The sequence below is a fragment of the Geotrypetes seraphini genome, chromosome 1 (genome assembly GCF_902459505.1).
Source record: "Geotrypetes seraphini chromosome 1, aGeoSer1.1, whole genome shotgun sequence".
In the NCBI taxonomy this organism is placed as follows: Eukaryota; Metazoa; Chordata; class Amphibia; order Gymnophiona; family Dermophiidae; genus Geotrypetes; species Geotrypetes seraphini.
This window is the reverse complement of record NC_047084.1, coordinates 29,694,458-29,713,392: the sequence shown is the minus strand read 5'-3', so window position 1 is coordinate 29,713,392 and position 18,935 is coordinate 29,694,458. Positions and strand designations below refer to the sequence as shown.

Genomic DNA, 18,935 nt, shown 5'->3' with positions numbered 1-18,935 from the left:
ATCATCACCCTTGAAAACCATTTCTGGTTCAGGTAGATCTCTTCCATCTTTTCTGTAATTCATTCCATTTGTCCACTATGGCCTTAGCCTCCCCCCAAGTGTCCCTTTTGCTCCTTGATCATCCAACAGTCCCACAGATTCCCCCACGTGTTTTCTGCTTCTGATGGACTTTAGCAAAGCATTCGATAGCGTACCACACCGCAGGTTGCTGAGCAAGATGAGTTCTATAGGATTAGGTGACACATTGACGCAATGGGTTGGGAACTGGCTTGGAGGTAGGCTCCAAAGGGTGGTGGTGAACGGCACCCCCTCCGAAATGACGGAGGCGATTAGTGGAGTACCACAGGGCTCAGTCTTGGGCCCAATCCTATTCAACATCTTTATAAGAGACTTGGCAGAAGGGCTTCGAGGTAAAATAACATTATTCGCCGATGACGCCAAACTAAGTAATGTAGTGGGCAAATGCACAACGGACGAAGATTCAATGCCCGACAACATGATGCACGACCTACTCCTACTGGAGCGATGGTCTAGGACATGGCAACTCAACTTCAATGCCAAAAAATGCAAAGTTATGCACCTGGGCAGCCAAAATCCATGCAAGTCTTATACCCTTAATGGCGAGATCCTAGCAAAAACGGTAGCAGAACGAGACTTGGGGGTAATCGTCAGTGAGGACATGAAGTCTGCCAATCAAGTGGAGCAGGCTTCGTCCAAGGCAAGACAAATCATGGGCTGCATACGAAGGGGTTTCGTCAGTCGTAAGGCGGAAGTCATTATGCCATTGTATAGATCCATGGTGAGGCCCCACCTGGAATACTGTGTGCAATTCTGGAGACCGCATTATCGCAAGGATGTGCTGAGACTGGAGTCGGTGTAAAGAATGGCCACCCGGATGGTCTCGGGACTCAAGGATCTTCCATATGAAGAACGGCTTGACAAATTACAGCTATACTTGCTCGAGGAGCGCAGAGAGAGGGGAGACATGATCGAGACGTTCAAGTATCTTATGGGCCGCATCGAGGCGGAGGAAGATATCTTCTTTTTCAAGGGTCCCACAACAACAAGAGGGCATCCGTGGAAAATCAGGGGCGGGAAACTACGAGGTGACACAGGAAATTCTTTTTCACTGAAAGAGTGGTTGATCGCTGAAATAGTCTTCCACTACAGATGATTGAGGCCAGCAGCGTGCCTGATTTTGAGGCCAGCAGCGTGCCTGATTTTAAGGCCAAATGGGATCGGCACATGGGATCTATTCACAGGGCAAAGATAGGGGAGGGACATTAGGGTGGGCAGACTAGATGGGCCGTGGCCCTTATCTGCCGTCTATTTCTATGTTTCTACCTAAAAAATTGTTACAATATATCTTGAATACAGGGATAAGGAAACATAAAAAACTGGAGTGCTTCCTTTTATTCTTAAATATTTTCAGATTTAGATTACCGTTTCTTCCTTGAATCTCAATATCATCTTAACCTCTGTGCAAAAAAAAGAAAAAAATAAATCCAAAAAGCTCACCTGATACCTACATCAATAGCAGAACACAAAACAAGTGAATCATTTTGGATTCCAATCACAAAACAGGAAAATTAATCCTTCAGAAAAATCTCTGCAAGGGAAAACTTCTAGTCTGATCAAAAACATGATAGCATGCCATAACTGAATTGGCCACTGTACAGAGGTAATTTTTCCTTTTTTTTTTGTTGCTTGGGTCTGGAGGATTTTTTTAAAAACTCATTTTAGGAATTTTATCTTGTATCTACTTCTTAGAGCAAATTTAAACATTCGCCAGTACAATTGACAGTATTCAAGGACAATTACAGAACTTTGCAATATCTGTAGGTATGTCAAGGATTCAGGCTGTAGCAGGATATTAAATCCTCTTTGGCGAGTAAAAAGAGCTGAAACCTTTGTGTTCACATGAAAGGGTAATGTCAGAACAAAAATATCAAGGCCATTTATGTTTTTATTTTTTTCTGCCTGGGAAATATCACTGTTGAACAGATATTTGAAGAACACATTTCACGTTAGTAGCCATCTCTGCAGCACTGCAACCTACTTTAAAATAAAACATCACACTTTCTACCTCCCTGTTTTGTGACATTCATGAACAATGCATTCCTAAAGATAGTCTGGGAAGGCATCTGCCATACAGTAAATTTCTACTCTATTGGAAATCTCTAGTGTACGATAATTTAAGAAAGTCACTACATCCTGTTTAAAAAAGTAAATTGTTTCATTGTCTGGAGCTCCATCTGATTAGTGTAAACAGATAGCAAACTGAAAATCTGCAGGAGAGAATCCAGGGCATCCTGAATTTTTTTGTGCTCTCAGGCTTTAGGCATTTGTAATTCTTCTTTTCTTAACCTTTTGAAGTCATTATTTATTGGGCAAAAATATGGCCTGTACTCTTTGAAATACCATTAGAATTATTAACGTAAGGCTAACTAAAGGTTGGCACAGTGCTTTCTTTACCAGCACTATAATGTCTTTTCTCGCTCTCTCTTATTCCACCCAACCCCTTTCTCTGTGAAGATAGAGAGGATGATCAGGACACTGAAATTTATAGTAGCTAGATACCCTTCTCCCCAATGTCTCTACCTATGCTAAGACAAGCAGAAAATATATAAGAAAAGCATTTGTAAAATAATTTCTTCCTCCATCCAAGAAAAAATCATATTAGGGCCAATACTTCGATATATGAGAATTACGAAAAGGAGAAAATAACAATAGTCTTATACAAGATTTAGTATTTCCCTTTTCAGTTCTAACTCCTTCTGTTTCTGATGCATTCCAGCATTTCACAAACATCATCCTCGATCTATGGATCTTTTGCCATAGCAGATATTCTCCCTTAACAAATTCTTCCACTTCCCTTAGGGTTTCCTTTTCTCTGTTCCTCTCCATCTTCACTCGTAGGTCTGTTTCTCAATCTTCATTCTTCAAAATGGTTTGTTATGATCACTCTTTGTACTTTTTTTCTTTCACCTATTGTAACCTCTTCCTGCTAGTTGGGACCACATACAAAAGGAGTTCTAATCTATCTCCTTTATCGGTAGCAGCTTGTTTACTCCAGAACAGCCAACTAGTACTTCAGTCTTTGGACAAATACATTCCATTTATACTTTATGATCAATACACACTCTAGGGTTGCCACCCAATTCAGGTCAACCAAAGACAACTGATCCAGGCCTGATTTTATCTCCAAGGAGTGGCAATTCTAACCTTCATGCACACTATGGAATGAAATCAGAACTGGAACAACAATTCACACACGCAAGGTTTAAGAGACAGAGAATCCCCAGTAATGAAAGGAAAGACAGTTATCAGTTCAAGTTTATTGGAATGTATCAAAATCTAAAAAAAGACTAAATGGACCTTTAGACCTGTTTTGTGTGTCCATTTTGGATTTTCCTCTAATTCTGTCAAACTCAGAACAGCATGGATAGTGGACTGGAGATGTTAGATCTACCCCTGTAGGCTTTCAGTATTTTCTAAAATATATTTAGATATAATAGATATTAAAAATAAGAAGGGAAGAACTGTATATCAGCTCATATGAATCAGTTGTTAGAAAGGAGCAATGTTAGATTCTAAAACTATCTCACTGCATTTAAATTTTCAAAGAGAAATCCTGAGATGTTTGGAAGAGTTCCCTTCACCTTGTTAACATATGGAAGTACCATGAAAAGAAAGGTCAAGCTGTTCACATCCCCCTCATTGCTCTCTACTTTTAGGAGCTGCTTTTGGTAACACCTCTATTATAGTTCCTTTACACCTCCATCCTCCTCTGCTCACATGCAAAAGGAAAATCTGGACACACATTTAACACACGTATGGCTACAAGCCTGGACCTTGCAGGGCAGCTGTCTAAAATAGAAAATAAAACCATCTCCATAACATTCAGCAACTTCAAGGTCCAGAATCAGAAAAGTAGACACCAATATCATCATCATTATTTATTCACTTGACAAACCACAAAGTACCACAAAAGCGGTATACAATAAAAAGCAGCTGAAAGAGGCAGGAAAGGAGAAATGGACGTGGAAGGGAGGCGATTATAGTGAGGTGGTCAAGAGGTCTGCCAGCAGGGGGCGTGTGCATCCTTCCCGCCAGTCTTTTAGAGGAGATGCGGTGGGGGGGAGGTCGGAGGAGGGGATGGCTTACTAGGCTTGTGGTGGGGGGCTGTTGGAGTGGGTGCCGGTGGGTTGCCCATTAGACCACCGTGTTTGTTTGGTGGTGGGCTGTCGGGGGGGGGGGGGGGAGGAAGGGGAAGCGGATTTTTTTTTTTATATAGGCACAGCTCTTGTGTGTGTGCTGTGCACAGACAACAGCTATGCTAATTAAAGAAAAGCTTGCAGCAGGAGGGAGTAGGTACCTCTCCTGCCAATCTTCCACATTGATTTTGGGGCATTGGTGGGGGAGGCAATGGTGTAGAGGGCAACAGACCACCAGACATTTTTTGGGCTACTTTTATGAGCAATTAGGGCTGGTAGTGGATCTGAGCAGCTTTATTTTTCTGTCAGTGGCTGAGCCAATCAGCACTCAGGCGCTGACAGGAAAGAAAGGCTATGACCCGGCCAATAAATATCAGTCCCGATTCCTCATAAATGGAGAGGCATTTCTTTTTAAGAATTGCCTGGAGAGGTTATTTTAATATTAATGACCTCAATGTACTATATTTGCCTAGTACAATCAGAGGCTGCAAGAAAGCAAGGAAAGACCACTGTGAGCTGTTTTAATAATTGGATGGTAAAATCCATGTATTTAATGATGGTTTAATGCCATCATTAAATGCACAGTGACTTTAGAGAATCTAGCTCTGCTTCTTCAGCAAATATAGTAACATAATAACATACCCAGAAGTCACAGAGTACTAAGTCTGGGCTATATGGAGGTTGTTCCTGTGCTGTCCCATTAATTTCAGTCAGTGTTGCTAAAGCAAGCATGGTCCCTTTTTAAGGACACAGTCATCAAAGCGCAAAATCTACATATACCGCGTATCAACAAGGGATCCAAGAGGAAAAAGAACAAGGAACCAGTGTGGCTCACTGTAGCGGTGAAGGAAGCGATCAGAGACAAGAAGACTTCATTTAAGGAATGGAAAAGGTCAAAAACAAACAAAAACTGGAAAAAGCACAAACATCAAAGCAGGTGCCATAAGGCGGTAAGAGGGGCCAAAAGAGACTACGAGGAAAAAATAGCCAAGGAGGCAAAAAACTTCAAGCCGTTCTTTTAATATATTAAGGGGAAACGACCCGCGAAGGAAGCGGTGGAGCCATTGGATGACCATGGAATAAAGGGAGTGCCAAAGGAGGACAAAGCCATCGCCGACAAACTGAACACATTTTTTGTGTCTGTATTTACCGAATAGAATATACACAATATACCAGACGGAAAACTGACAGGGTTGACGGTCAGTCTAGAAGAGGTATGCAGGCAGATTGATAGGCTTAATAAAGGAACTGAAAGGGGCTATAGCTGAACTGCTGCAACTAATAGCCAATCTGTCAATCAAATCAGGAAGGATTCCGGAAGACTGCGAAGTGGCGAATGTTACGCCAATCTTCAAGAAAGATTTGAGAGGAGATCCGGGAAACTAAAGACCGGTGAGTCTGACCTCGGTACTGGGAAGGATGGTAGAGGTACTGATAAAGGACCGCATCATTGATCACCTTGACAGACACAATCTGATGAGGACCAGCCAGCAAAGGAAGATCTTGTTTGATGAACTTGTTGCACTCCTTTGAGGGAGTAAACAGGCAGATGGACAAGGGTGACCCAGTCGACATTGTATATCTGGATTTTCAGAAGGTATTCAACACAGTCCTTGCATGAACAACTACTTTGAAAAATTGCAAGCCATGGAATCGAGGGCAAAATCCTCATGTTGATTAAAAACTGGCTGGCAGATAGGAAACAGAGAGTGGGGGTAAATGGACAATACTTGGACTGGAAAAGCATCACCAGTGGAGAGCCGTAGGGTTCGGTGCTTGGACCTGTGCTCCTCAACATATTTATAAACAACCTGGAAATTGGTACGATGAGCAAAGTGATTAAATTTGCAGACGATACGAAGTTATTCAAAGTAGTGAAGACATAGTAGGATTGCGAAGCCTGCAACATGACAAACACGCTTGAGAAATGGGCCGAAACATTGTAAATGAGGTCTAACATGGATATGTGTAAGATGATGCATGTCAGTAACAAAAATCTTATACACAAATAAGGATGTCCGGTGCAGTACTCTGAGAGATCCCCCAGGTAAGAGACTTGGGAGGACTGGTCGACAAGTTAATGAAGCAGCAGCGGCGAAAAGGGTGAACAAAATGCTAGGAATGATCAGAGAAGGTTATCATGCCGCTGTACCGGGCCATGGTACGCCCCCCCCCCCCCCCTGGAATACTGCGTCCAGCATTGGTCGCTGTACACGAAGGACACAGTACTACTCGAAAGGGTCCAGAGAAGAGCGACTAAAATGGTTAAGGGGCTGGAGGAGTTGCTGTACAGAGAGAGATTAGAGAAACTGGGCCTCTTCTCCCTTGAAAAGAGGAGACTGAGATGGTACATGATCGAAACATTCAAGATAATGAAGGGAATAGACATAGTAGATAAAGACAGGTTGTTCACCCTCTCCAAGGTAGAGAGAACGAGAGGGCACTCTCTAAAGTTAAAAGGGGATAGATTCCGTACAAACGTAAGGAAGTTCTTCTTCATCCAGAGAGTGGTAGAAAACTGGAACGCTCTTCCAGAGGCTGTTATAGGGGAAAACACTCTCCAGGGATTCAAGACAAAGTTGGACAAGTTCCTGCTGAACCAGAGCGTATGCACGTAAGGCTAGTCTCAGTTAGGACACTGGTCTTTGACCTAAGGGCCACCGCAGGAGCGGACTGCTGGGCACGATGGACCACTGGTCTGACCCAGAAGCAGCAATTCTTTTGTTCTTATGTTCAAAAGAGTAAAAAATAAAAACACAAAAAAGTGCCAATGGATGAAAAAAATGAATAAAAACCCTAGCAGAATAATCAAATCAAATCGAATTGAAATGAAATAAAATAAAGACCAATTTAAAAAGAAAAATAAATCATAATATCAGTATTCTCGCAATGTACCAGGAAGTGTATTCCATAATTGTAGTTCTGCAATTGAAAAGGCACCATTAACAGTGACCGCATGTTTTACACACCGCAAATCAGGTATTACTATTTTCTTAATTCTTAGAGATATTTTTGATTCAAACATTTGCACCACTTGTTTAAACCATGTGGGCATTTCACAACACAAACTCTGAAAAAGTAATTGAATACTTCATACTGAATTCTTTAAATTTTATAGGTAACCAATGAAGCTTCCTTAAAACTGCATTAATGTTCAAATCTACCTATACTTCCAATCATCCTTGCTGCTGCATTCTAAATAACTTGCAAAGCTTGAAGTTTTGAAGCTGACAATCCAATATACTGGCATTACAAAAATCTAATCTGGGAAGTACTAAACTTTGCACCACTACTCGAGAATCTGAAGCTCGAAGCATTGGCATCAATTTGCTAACCAATCATAGATAGTTAAAACAAGACTTGTCCCACTTTGCCATATTTAAAATATTTATCAATCGAGTAACAATCAATAAAGCTTAAAGAAAAGACTGCACTTCCAGCCCTCAGAAACTGAAATGCATTTGCAAAGACTAGGGAAAAGTAGTATTAGAGGAAATGATCCATATAAAAATGCAGTTCTTCAATTCGGGATCCTTACTACCATACTGCAAACAGTACGGAATGTTACGGCCAGATTAATCTTTTCAATCCATAAACACAAAAAGGTTACCACAATTTTTCACACATTACATTGACTACCAATAGAGACAATCCTGGCAGGGCCTTTCCTCTGCCGCATCACTTTGGATGCGGTAGAGGAAAGGCTCTGTTGGGGTTGCGGTGAACAGCCTGCTTACAGCGCTGCCACTGCTGCTTTGGGTAAGGAATGGGAGGCTGGCGGCTTAGGACTGCTGCCACTGCTACTGCTTTGGAGCGAGGGAAGAAAGTTGGCAGATCAGGACCACTGCTGCTTTGGGGCACAGAGAGAGGGAGGAGGGGTTTGTAGGTCAGGACTGCTGCTGCCACCTGGGATAAGTAATGGGGGTCCAGAAGGCCAGAACCACACAGAGGGAGGTAAGGCAGACCTGTGGAGGCAGTGGTCCAGGTGTGTGTGAAGGATCCATCAGGGTGAAGAGCTGGGAAGGGGAGATGGATGGATGTTAGACCCATAAGTGTGGTAGGGGAGGGTTGAGAAGTGGGGGAGATAAAGTGACCTACACAAGAAATGAGGGTAGGAATGGAGGAACAGATACTGGACCTAAAAATGGGGGTGGGGGCGATAGGGAGAGGAAGAGGAAGAGATTTAGGTAAGAAGGGAGAAAAAACTATTTTTCTAGTAACTCTCAAGCAACCAAAAACTTAAGTTATCCAGTATCTACCAATCCCCATGGATGCTGGATAACAGAGTCTACTGTATTTAGGAATATTCAAGGGTTTTGGGTGTTTGTTTGGTTTTTTGTTTTTTTTTTTTTTGGGGGGGGGGGTTTGCAGCTTTTATGGCAAGCTGCTGCAAGCCTGCCCAAAGATTCGGTGCAGTGGCCGAGCAGGAGGTAGGTGGGCGAGTCAGGAGCTGGAGAGAGTGGTCTGAGAATACCACTGGGGGGTGGGGTTTGAATTGGTGCAGGCTCTGGTGTTGGGGTGCAGTTGGGTGAAGAAGGTTAAAGTGGCAGATGTTTGAATGGGGAGGGGGACAGTTGCAGTACCGTGGGAAGGGGCAGGGGAGAGATGACAGAGAAATTGGTCCGGGGGTGGGGTATAAGAGAAAGGGTAAAAAAAGGGAAGAGAAGCTGGGTAGAGGAGGAATATAGGGACATGAAGCATGGCCTTGGAGGCAATGGAAGGAAGGACAGATAGGAATGGAGCTGGGACTGAGAGGAGGATCAATGCAGTGGAGGATCAATGAGGGCCAAAAGGGTACAGAGGACTAAGGAAACGGTGAAAGGTGAGATGGTAGGACTGGGATCAGTGGGAGGCAGGGTCTAGTCAAGGTAGAGGTGGGGCATGGGTGGGGTCAGGGTAAAGGTGGGGCTATTCTAGCACCCGTTTCTGTAACGAATGTAACGGGCTAAAACACTAGTGTATTAATAAGATTATATTGTGTGTAAATGAAAAATAGGTGGAAGAAATTGAATTACAATTAGTACTATAATTGTGGGAGTGGGGTCTGGGGCAGAGCCTGGGCGGGGGTACTCAGTTGATAATTGTTAGACTTAGGGGGTACTTGGCTTGAAGAAGTTGAGAACACTACTCTAAAGGCTCCTTTTATTAAGCAGCGCTAGCGGGGTTAACGCGCGCGACTTTTCATCACGCACTAACCCCCGCGCTGGCCTAAAAACTACCGCCTGCTCAAGAGGAGGCGGTAGCAGCTAGCGCGGCCAGCGGTTTAGCGCGCGGTATTACACACTTTAAACCGCTAGCACGTCTTTGTAAAAAGGTGCCCTAAATTGCAACTAGCACAGAGTTTTGTATCTTCACTTGACTCTGAGCCTAGAAAATAAAATAAACACACCCCAAAACTATAAGCCCTTTTAATAGCTTGTTGCTATAAACAATAAACCCTGAAAAGTTTTAATGATATAATTGTAAATTATTAAAACAAGGAATACGGGGAATCCAATGGTCAATTTTTATATCCACATGCTGTTCAAATTATAAATAGTACAATCATTGAGACAAACTCCTGTAATGGCTGCAAATAAGATTTGGTGAGTGTAACATGTGCCATGAGAGGTTTCAGTTTCACAAATTCAAGGGTTCCGTGGCTAAACACAAAGGGACAGTGTTATCAAGCTACAGGAAAAATGAGAAGTTCAAATGAAAGGATATCGCTGAGCACGGTGCCAAAGGTCCTGGAAAAGCTGACACAGTAAAGCCCAGTGTTAGCAGTATTTTATAAACTATATGAGAATAAGTAGTTTGGCAAAGACACTCTCATTCTCATGCAATACTCACCAGATGCCAGGAGTATAATTTTGCAGGCTCTAGCAAATGCAAACATACTAAACAGTTCAGCTAGGTATGTTACCTTCATAATAAATCAACTTCAGCTTTACCAGGCACTTGCACTTTGGATTTGGTTTAACAAGATATGTTTAACATAAAATCAAAAATCTTAGGCGATTCTATGCTGTCTTTTTCTTGTCATGACCGGGATAGCCATGCAGATGGTAACCCAAAATTGGAAGAACTATGACCGCCTAAATTTCCCTTTCTGGTGGGCAAATTTGTGCTCCTGCTATAGATATGAAAAAAATGCTGATAGTTTGGGGCACAGCAATTTATTTAAATTGGTTTGGGGCCCATTGACATCATATATTACTTCAATATAGTAGGTCTTTATGAGTCAGTTTTTGTTTATGTTCATAACATCCAGGGAAGGGTGGGAGGGGGGATATTTCTGTCCTAATCTTGACCTTTGATATTTACATTTGGGGTGGGTGGGAGGACATTATTAATTTGAATAGATTAAAGTTATTGGGGAAAAAAATATATGTTTCCGTGTTGTATTGAATAACCATTGGGTGGGTGGGAGAAACAAGTTTGGTTAAGTATACAATCAAACCTCGGTTTGCGAGTGTTTTGCAAGACGAGCAAAACATTCTCGCAAAACTTGTCTCGCAAATCGAGTGTTGACTCGATTTGCGAGCACCCACCCCAAGAACCAGCATCGCTCCCCCTCCACGCTCGAATCGGCACCCCCCCACGACCAACTTGAACTCACCCCCCCCCCCCGGTCTGGCACCTGCACGAGAACCAGCATCGTTCCCTCCGCTCGCAAAGGCCTCCCCCCCCCGCTTGAATCGGCACTCCCCCCCCACAAGAACAGGCACCCCCACCCGACCAACTTTAACTCACGCCCCCCGTCTGGCACCGGCACACAGCCCACAGGACGTGCCGGTGCCGCTTGAAGATCTTCTTCCTGCCTCTGCCAGCTTTCAGCATGTATCTGCGCATGCTCAAACCCTTCTAGTTCTCCCTCTCGCCGAGATTCTCATTGATCCTTCCTGTCACGGGTAAAAGCCAGGACAGAGAAGCTCACATCGTGGAGATGATTGTGTGAATGGTGTTGTCGAGAGCATTTCAGTTTCCTAGACAATGGGATGATTTAACTTGGGCTGCTGAGCAAGGATGGTGTGCATCTATCAAAGAAAGGAAGAAGCATCTTCAGCAGCAGACTGGCTAACCTATTCAAGAGGGCTTTAAACTAGAATCTATGGGGCATGATGATCAAAGCCCACAGGTGAGTATAAGCCCTCAGGTAAGTGAATCACAAAATACCTCTACACAAATGGGAAAAGGGAGCAATGTCTGGAAAACAATATATACTAATGCATGAAATATGGGAAACAAGGTTCTGGATCTAGAGGCTGTGATGGAAGAGTTGGATTTAGTGGTGATCACACACATGGCTCATGGAGAACCATGACTAGGATATAGTTATACCGGGCTATATGTTCAGGAAAGACAGGGTAGGAAGAAAAGGAGGTGGAATGGCATTATATGCTAAAGATCATATTACAGCCACACAATTGCAGGATCTGCAGGGTAAGGAAGAAGCACTGCAGGTCAACCTGGAAAGAGGGAATGGAAAATGTATTTACATTGGTGCGATATACAGGCCTCTTTCACAGACAAAACTGGACAGATTTAATAGTAGACATTCAGAATATAGTTGTAAAAGGGAAAGTATTACTAATAGGTGATTTTAACATGCCAGATGTTGATTGAGGTATTCCTATTGCAGGGTCTTCTAGAAATAGGGAGATCCTGAATTTTCTACAAGGAGAGCTATTCCAGAAGTTGATAATGAAGCCTACGTAGGATGGAGCCATATTGGACTTAATGATTAGGGAAAGGGATTTGTATACCACCTTTTTGTACTTTTACAACCACACTCAAAGAAGTTTACATACAAGTACTTCAAGCATTTTCCCTATCTGTCCCAGCTGGCTCACAATCTATCTAATATATCAGGGGCAGGGGGGGATTAAGTGACTTGCCCAGGATCACAAGGAGCAGCGAGGGGTTTGAAGCTCTAACCGCTGTGCCAAACAGGAAAGTGTTTCTGATGTTACAGTGAGTGATCATCTGGCATCCAGTGATCAATGCATGGTATGGTTTATTATTAAGATGGATGTAGAGGGGGTTCATTCAAAAGTAAAGGTTCTAGACTTTAAAGAAAACTAACTTTGTTCAGATGGGAATTATGTCAAAGAATTGTCTGGATGGAAACATCTGGAAGAAGTAGGAAAGCAGTGGGCAAAACTGAAAGGAGCTATTGTAAGGGTACCAAACCATTTTGCAAGGAAAGTAAGTAAAAGTAAGAGGAAAAGAAAGCCACTTTGGTTCTCAAAAGTAGTAGTTGAGAAGGTAAGGAAAGAGATTAGCTTAACTACAAAAGATCGCAGAAAGAGACAGACAAAATTATCTGGAAAAGTTAAGAGAGGTTGGTTGAGTAGTTGGGAAAGCAAAGATGCACATGGAAGAAAAAAATAGCCCATGGTAAAGTGGGGGGAGGAGGGGGATTGGGAATTTTATTTATTTTTAGACATATTAGTGATAGGAGAAAGTGCAAAAGTGTCATTGTGAGACTCAAAGGTGATCGGATGAAATATGTAGAAATTGATGAAGATAAGGCTGAATTGCTTAACAAATATTTCTGTTCTGTGTTCAGAGCTGAAGCACTAAAAGCGGGACCACAGAAGACAAACGCAAATCGATTTTCAGAGGATTGTGTTCGTGAGAAGTAACCTAAATTAAAGGTGTACAAAGAGATGGGGCTGGATGATGTACATCCGAGGGTACTGAAAGAACTTAGGGAAGTTCTGATGGTTCCACTGGCTGACCTTTTGAATGTTTCTCTAAAGTTGGGAATGGTACCAGAGGACTAGAGAAGAGCGGATGTGGACCTTCTACACAAAAGTGGAATTAGGGAGCTAAGCTTCTGTGATAAGTAAATTAATGGAAACATTTTTAAAACAGAGAATAGTGATATTTCTGGAATCCTGGATTACAGGACCTAAGGCAAAAGGATTCACTTCTTTCTTTGACTGGATGACCACAGAATGGATAGAGGGAGTACTCTAGATTTTAGCAAAGCTTCTGACAGTATTTCAAACAGGTGTCTAATAAATAAACTGAGTGCCCTTGGTATGGGCCCCAAAATAATGGACTAGGTCAGCAACTGGTTGAGTGGAAGGCTAGTGGTCAATGGAGTTCACTCTGAGGAAAGGGATATTACATAGAAACATAGAAAATGACGGCAGAAAAGGGCTATAGCCCACCAAGTCTGCCCATTCCAATTACCAGTGGTGTTAACTCAAGGTTCAGTTCTTGGGCCTGTTCTTTTTAACATTTTTGTAAGCGATATTGCTGAAGGGCCGTCAGGTAAGATTTGACTCTTTGTGGATTATACCAAAATCTGCTGTAGAGTAGACATCCCTGATGGTGTGAACAATATGAGGAAGGACCTAGTAAAGCTTGAAAAATGATCTGTAATTTGGTAGCTAAGATTTAATGCTAAGAAATGCAAGGTCATGTATTTGGGCTGCAAAAACTCGAGGGAGCGGTACAGTTTAGAGGGTGAAGAACTTTTGTTCATAAAAGAGGAGCGGGACTTGGGTGTGATAATATGTGATCTTAAGGTGGCTAATCAGGCTGACAAGAAGGCAGTGAAAACTTGAAGGATGCTAGAGTGCATAAAGAGAGATATGGCCTGTAGGAAAAAAGGAGGTATTGATGCTCCTGTATAAGACTCTGGTGAGACCTCATTTAGAATATTGTGTACAATTTTAGTGACTTCATCTTCAAAAAGATATAAACAGGATGGAGCTGGTCCAGAGGAAGGCTACTAAAATGGTTGGTGGTCATGATAGGCAAATGGGGACAGACTTAAAAATCTCAGTATATATACTTTGGAGGAAAAGTGAGCGAGGGAAGATATGATAGAGACATTTAAATACCTACATGGCATAAATACACACGAGGCAAAGTCTCTCATTTGAAAGGAAGCTCCAGAATGAGACGGCATAGGATGAAGTTAAGAGGTGACAGGCTCAGGAGTAATCTAAGGAAATACTTTCTTACAGACAGATAAAAAGGATGATAGATGCATGGAATAGTCTCCTGGTAGAGGTGGTGGATATAAAGTCTGTGTCTGAATTCAAGAAAGCATGGGACGGGCATGTGGATCTCTTAGGGAGAGAAGGAGATAGTAGATGCTGTGGATGAGCAGACTAGATAGGCTATTTGGCTTTTATCTATCATCATATTTTTATGTTTATGTTAATTTGAAATCTACCTTTGAACAGGCAGCATTACTAATATTCAATGGGCTCTAGAAAACCAGACACTTACTATTTAGTCAATTTTTTAGCCAGTCCTTCCAGAAGAGCCCAGAATGGGTTACAAGTTTATATACATAATAAAAGTTGGCGATGAGAAAGTCGTGTAGTGTTTTCTGGTAACATTAGGTAGAAAGAGATAGCATAAAGACATCTAATAGTGATAATAGAGTGAGCAAAGTATTCTTGTAGTGAAAGGAATGATTTCATATACAGAAGGATAAATTTGACATAGGTGTAAAGATAATTAACAGTAGTATGGAGTTTGGACTATATAGGTGTTGGGACTACTTACTTTAACAAGGCAGTTTTGGCAAACTCACAAGTCTAGGCAGCATTGGTTGAGGGCTAGGAGTGGTCTTTGTGGACAGTACTAGATAAAAAGGTGGGCTTTTACCGCCTTTCTGAAGTTAAATATTCCTGTTAGTGATCTGATAGAGTGCAGGATTCCATTCCATGGTCTTGGTAAAACACTTGCGGGCGTTTTCTAGGTTGAGGGTTCATACTGGCAGGACGGAAAGTCTTCTCTCAGCTTGCAATTTTAGAAGCCGGTTAGGGATTTATGTTGATAGTTTTCTTGACCTGTAGGCTGGAACCACATTCTCAAAAAATTTGAAGGCTAGTGTCAGGGCTTTAAAGATACAGCAGTTTTGAATGGGTAGTCAGTGTACAGTGGCCAAAGCTGGAAAGATGGAATTGCGGACGTTCAGATTTTTGAGTAGGAGAACTGTTGCATTTTGGACATGTTATAGTCATCATAGATTCTTAGACGTAAGCCCTACGAATGATGAGTTGCAATAGTCCATGCGTAATAGGACAAAGGCGTAGAATATTTGTGTGAATTCTTCCTCAGAGGAGTATATTCAAATTTTCCAAAGTTGGAGTAGGTGGTAAAAAGATGTTGACACTACCTGGGAGACATGGCTCGTAAGCAACAGATCAGAGTCGAGTATAATTCCATGGTTGCACACTTGGTCCTTAGCTATAAGGGTTGTGTTGTCCCAGGAGAAGGAAGGACGAGAGTGCATGCAAATTTCTCATGTATCCATAAGCAGTTCTCTTTTGGATGTATTTAACTATAGTTTGTTTATGGTAATCGAATCTTTGATTTCAAATAGGCAGCGTTGCAGTTTGTGATTTGGGTGTCTCTGTTCTTTTCAAGTGGAAGGTAGAGTTGGATATCATCTGCAAAGGACTGAATCTTAATGTCATAATTTGAAGTGATTTTGAGTATTGGTCTAACATACAAGTTGAAAAGCAGCAGTGATAAGGCACCTTGAGGTATGCCATAACCAAGTGGTTTGGGTTGTGATATACCTGACCCTAGTAACACCCTCTAGGAAAACAGAACATGCAAACAGAATACCACACCTTGGTCACAGGAAAAACACACAGACAGACCCCTCAGCCAAATACAGACCCCTCAGCCAAACCCCGAATGAAAAATAGAAAAATGAAGACTAAAAACGAAATGAGAACCTTAGTAAATCAAATTAGGTTTGCACCACAACATGGGAGATACAAAACAGAAACGTCTTTGTATTTTGTTCAGTAAAAAAAGAAATGTGTCTCTGACGCACACTTCCCAAAGCTAACACATTCCACTTAATTTCAAAATAAAGCACTTTTTTTCTACCTTTGCTGTCTGGACATTTTATTTCTCCAAGCATGGTTTCCATTTCTCATAAAAAAATAAGAATAGCCATACTGGATCACACTGATGGTCCATCTAGCCCAATATCCTGCTTACAACTGTGGCCAATCCAGGTCACAAGTACCAAGCTGAATCCTAAACAGCATTGCAGGGCAAGCATTGGCTTCCTCAAGCCTATCTCAATAGACTATGAACTTTTCCTCCAGAAGTTTGTCCAAATCATTTTTAAACCCAGATATGAAAACTACTGAAACCATATCCTCCTGCTACATGTTCCAGAGCTTAACTATTCGTTCAGCAAAATAATATTTCCTCCTATTCGTTGTAAAAGTATTACCATGTAACTTCATTGAGTGTCTCCTAGTCGTCGTACTTTTTGAAAGAGTAAAAAAAACCTGATTCACTTTTACCTGTTCTATACCACTCAGGATTCTGTAGAACTTCCATTTTGGAACTGAAAACCCTGCTAAGCACAGTTTGCTGCCTGCACAGCATGGGAAGAAGTGAAGTGCCAGGGCAAGTGTAACCACAATTCCTCTGCCGGGCTGTTTCCTGCTGCCTGCTGTCTCCTCTCCCAGCTGCTGTTTCTGTTGGATAACCCCTCAACACACCAACCAGATGCTCATGAGATACTGGTTAAGGGCCATTACTTTAGAGAATTCCAGACTACATTTAGCACTAAGAAATTAATCTGATGTAGTTTTGCAAGATATTTAATAATTTAAAAACCATTTTAGCAAGCAAATATATTTAAAAAAGATGTTTCTAAAAGAGCCTACAGCTACTTGTGCATCTCCATAGATGTGTGGATTAAAAACCACATCACCCTAGTTGAACTCCTCATTTTCGCTCCCCCTTTCCCCAGTAAGTCCTGAATTTTTTATTTTTTTTTTTGGGGGGGGGGAAGGTTAACAAAGAACAAATCTCATATTTTCTTTTTCTTCAGAAAATGGGATAAAGTAGTACATCAAAATGAAAATGGAGAAAGTCTGCCATTAAAGCAAATTAAAAAGGGTGTAACAGTGAAATGTCTATATAAAGTTTAACACCATATAAGGGGGCTGGGCAAATTGAATGCTAGGTTGCCTAGAAAAGTTCTGGTAGAACATGGAATTTGCAATTGCTCCCTGATCTGATGCATTCATCCCACTGCAAAGCTTTGCATACTGGCAAGTGGTGCATTGTCCACAGGACTAGGTGAATGAATAGGGGGAGGGGAAGGGAAGGATTATGAACATCTATAAATCCTGGTACCTAAATGTTAAGAGGAGATTCCAAGATCTGGACCAGATTTGTCAAGGCCTGCATTATGAACTTGTCACGCTGTTTTCCAGAGTCAAAACAGATGGTTGTTTCTCCATGCTAAAATACGGAGAGATTAAAGGAGCAGTGTTTCATCACCATAGTTACATATGTATTTTCTATTCTTGAGAAGGATCACAATTAACCTGGTCATTAAACCTTCCCAGATTCTTTTGAACATTACATCAAATTCTACTCTTTTTTTTTTTTTTTAAGTCACACTTTCTTTCCAATTGAAAAATGTTGACAAGTTTATATACTGTTACTGCACAAAATCCAAAAGCAGAGGTGAGCTAATGGCTCATATTGTACTCATCTAGAATTTTTAGAAAAGCAGAAAATCTTCCTCCCATTTCTTGTGGACTTGACAGATGCGGTACAGGCAGGATTTGCAGTGGCAGAGAGAAGCTATGCTGGGAGAGAGGTGTCTCCAGCACAGGATCCAATTGAGATTGTGCCACACAAACAGAAGTATATAGGCGGAGAGCATAGGCCAGTGAACAGGTCATAGATGCAACAGTCACTGTTCCCTGTAACTCTAGGCTTGAAATTATATACTGTATTTTTCGCTCCATAAAACGCACTTTTTTCCCCAAAAAAGTGGGTGGAAATAAGGGTGCATCTTATGGAGCGAAACCCCACCCCCACCCCGGGGTACCTTTTTTAATTGCATTTTATCGGCAGGAGCTTTCCATGCTCCTGCCCTTCCCTCCATAGATCGCTGCCTCCTGATGTCTTCCAGAAGCTGCAGAGCGGTGCAGAAGGCAGGCACGAGCTTTTCGTGGCCTGCCTGGTCCCGCGCTGCTCTCAGAATAGCTTCTGTTGGTTCTCACAGGACGTGAAGCTATTCAGAGGGCAGCGAAGGACCAGGCAGGCCGTAAAATGCTTGCGCCTGCCTTCTGTACCGCTCTGCAGCTTCCGAAAAACATCAGGAGGCAGCAGTCTACGGAGGGAAGGGCAGGAGCATGGAAAGCTCCTGCCGATAAAGTGCAATTTTAAAAAAGTACCAGGGGTGGGGCGGGGTGGTGGTGGTGGAAGAGACTGCCAGTGATACTGTGCCGAGGGGGGGGATGGAAGAGACTGCTAGTGATACTATGGGCCAGCAGCACACCAGTTTTTCAAAAATATATGTTGGCTTGTTCCAGCTACAAGTCACTGGCAGCATTGGATCTCCTAAAGCACAGGGCCCCAGTGGACTCTCCCAATACTTTTTGTTTTGTAATAAAACAAAGTTTGTTTTAAGAGGCTATACTTTATTACTTTTACTTGAGTATTTTTTTTTTATAAGAGTTTCTATTATTACTTTACTATTGCAGCCTGATTCCTGGTAAATAGACCCCTTTTCTTCATACAGAAAAGAACCCAGTGCCAAGTATAATGGGGAGCATTTCCTGAATTTTAAAGAGTGAGAAACTTTGGGGCTGCGGCAAAAAGGGGCCTTTGCATCCACTTTGGTGGGTCTTTCCCACACTCTAAGGTCACTTTGCCATGGCTGTTTTTTCATATTTTGATTTAGTGACTCCTGGACCGTGAAGCACT

General features: G+C 42.1%; 1 protein-coding gene across 3 annotated transcripts in view; it reads right to left on the bottom strand.

Annotated features, from left to right (window-relative positions):
- The window catches only part of IQGAP2 (IQ motif containing GTPase activating protein 2), a 511,872-nt gene that overhangs the window by 339,164 nt on the left and 153,773 nt on the right, over nt 1-18,935 (bottom strand). The window lies entirely within an intron of this gene.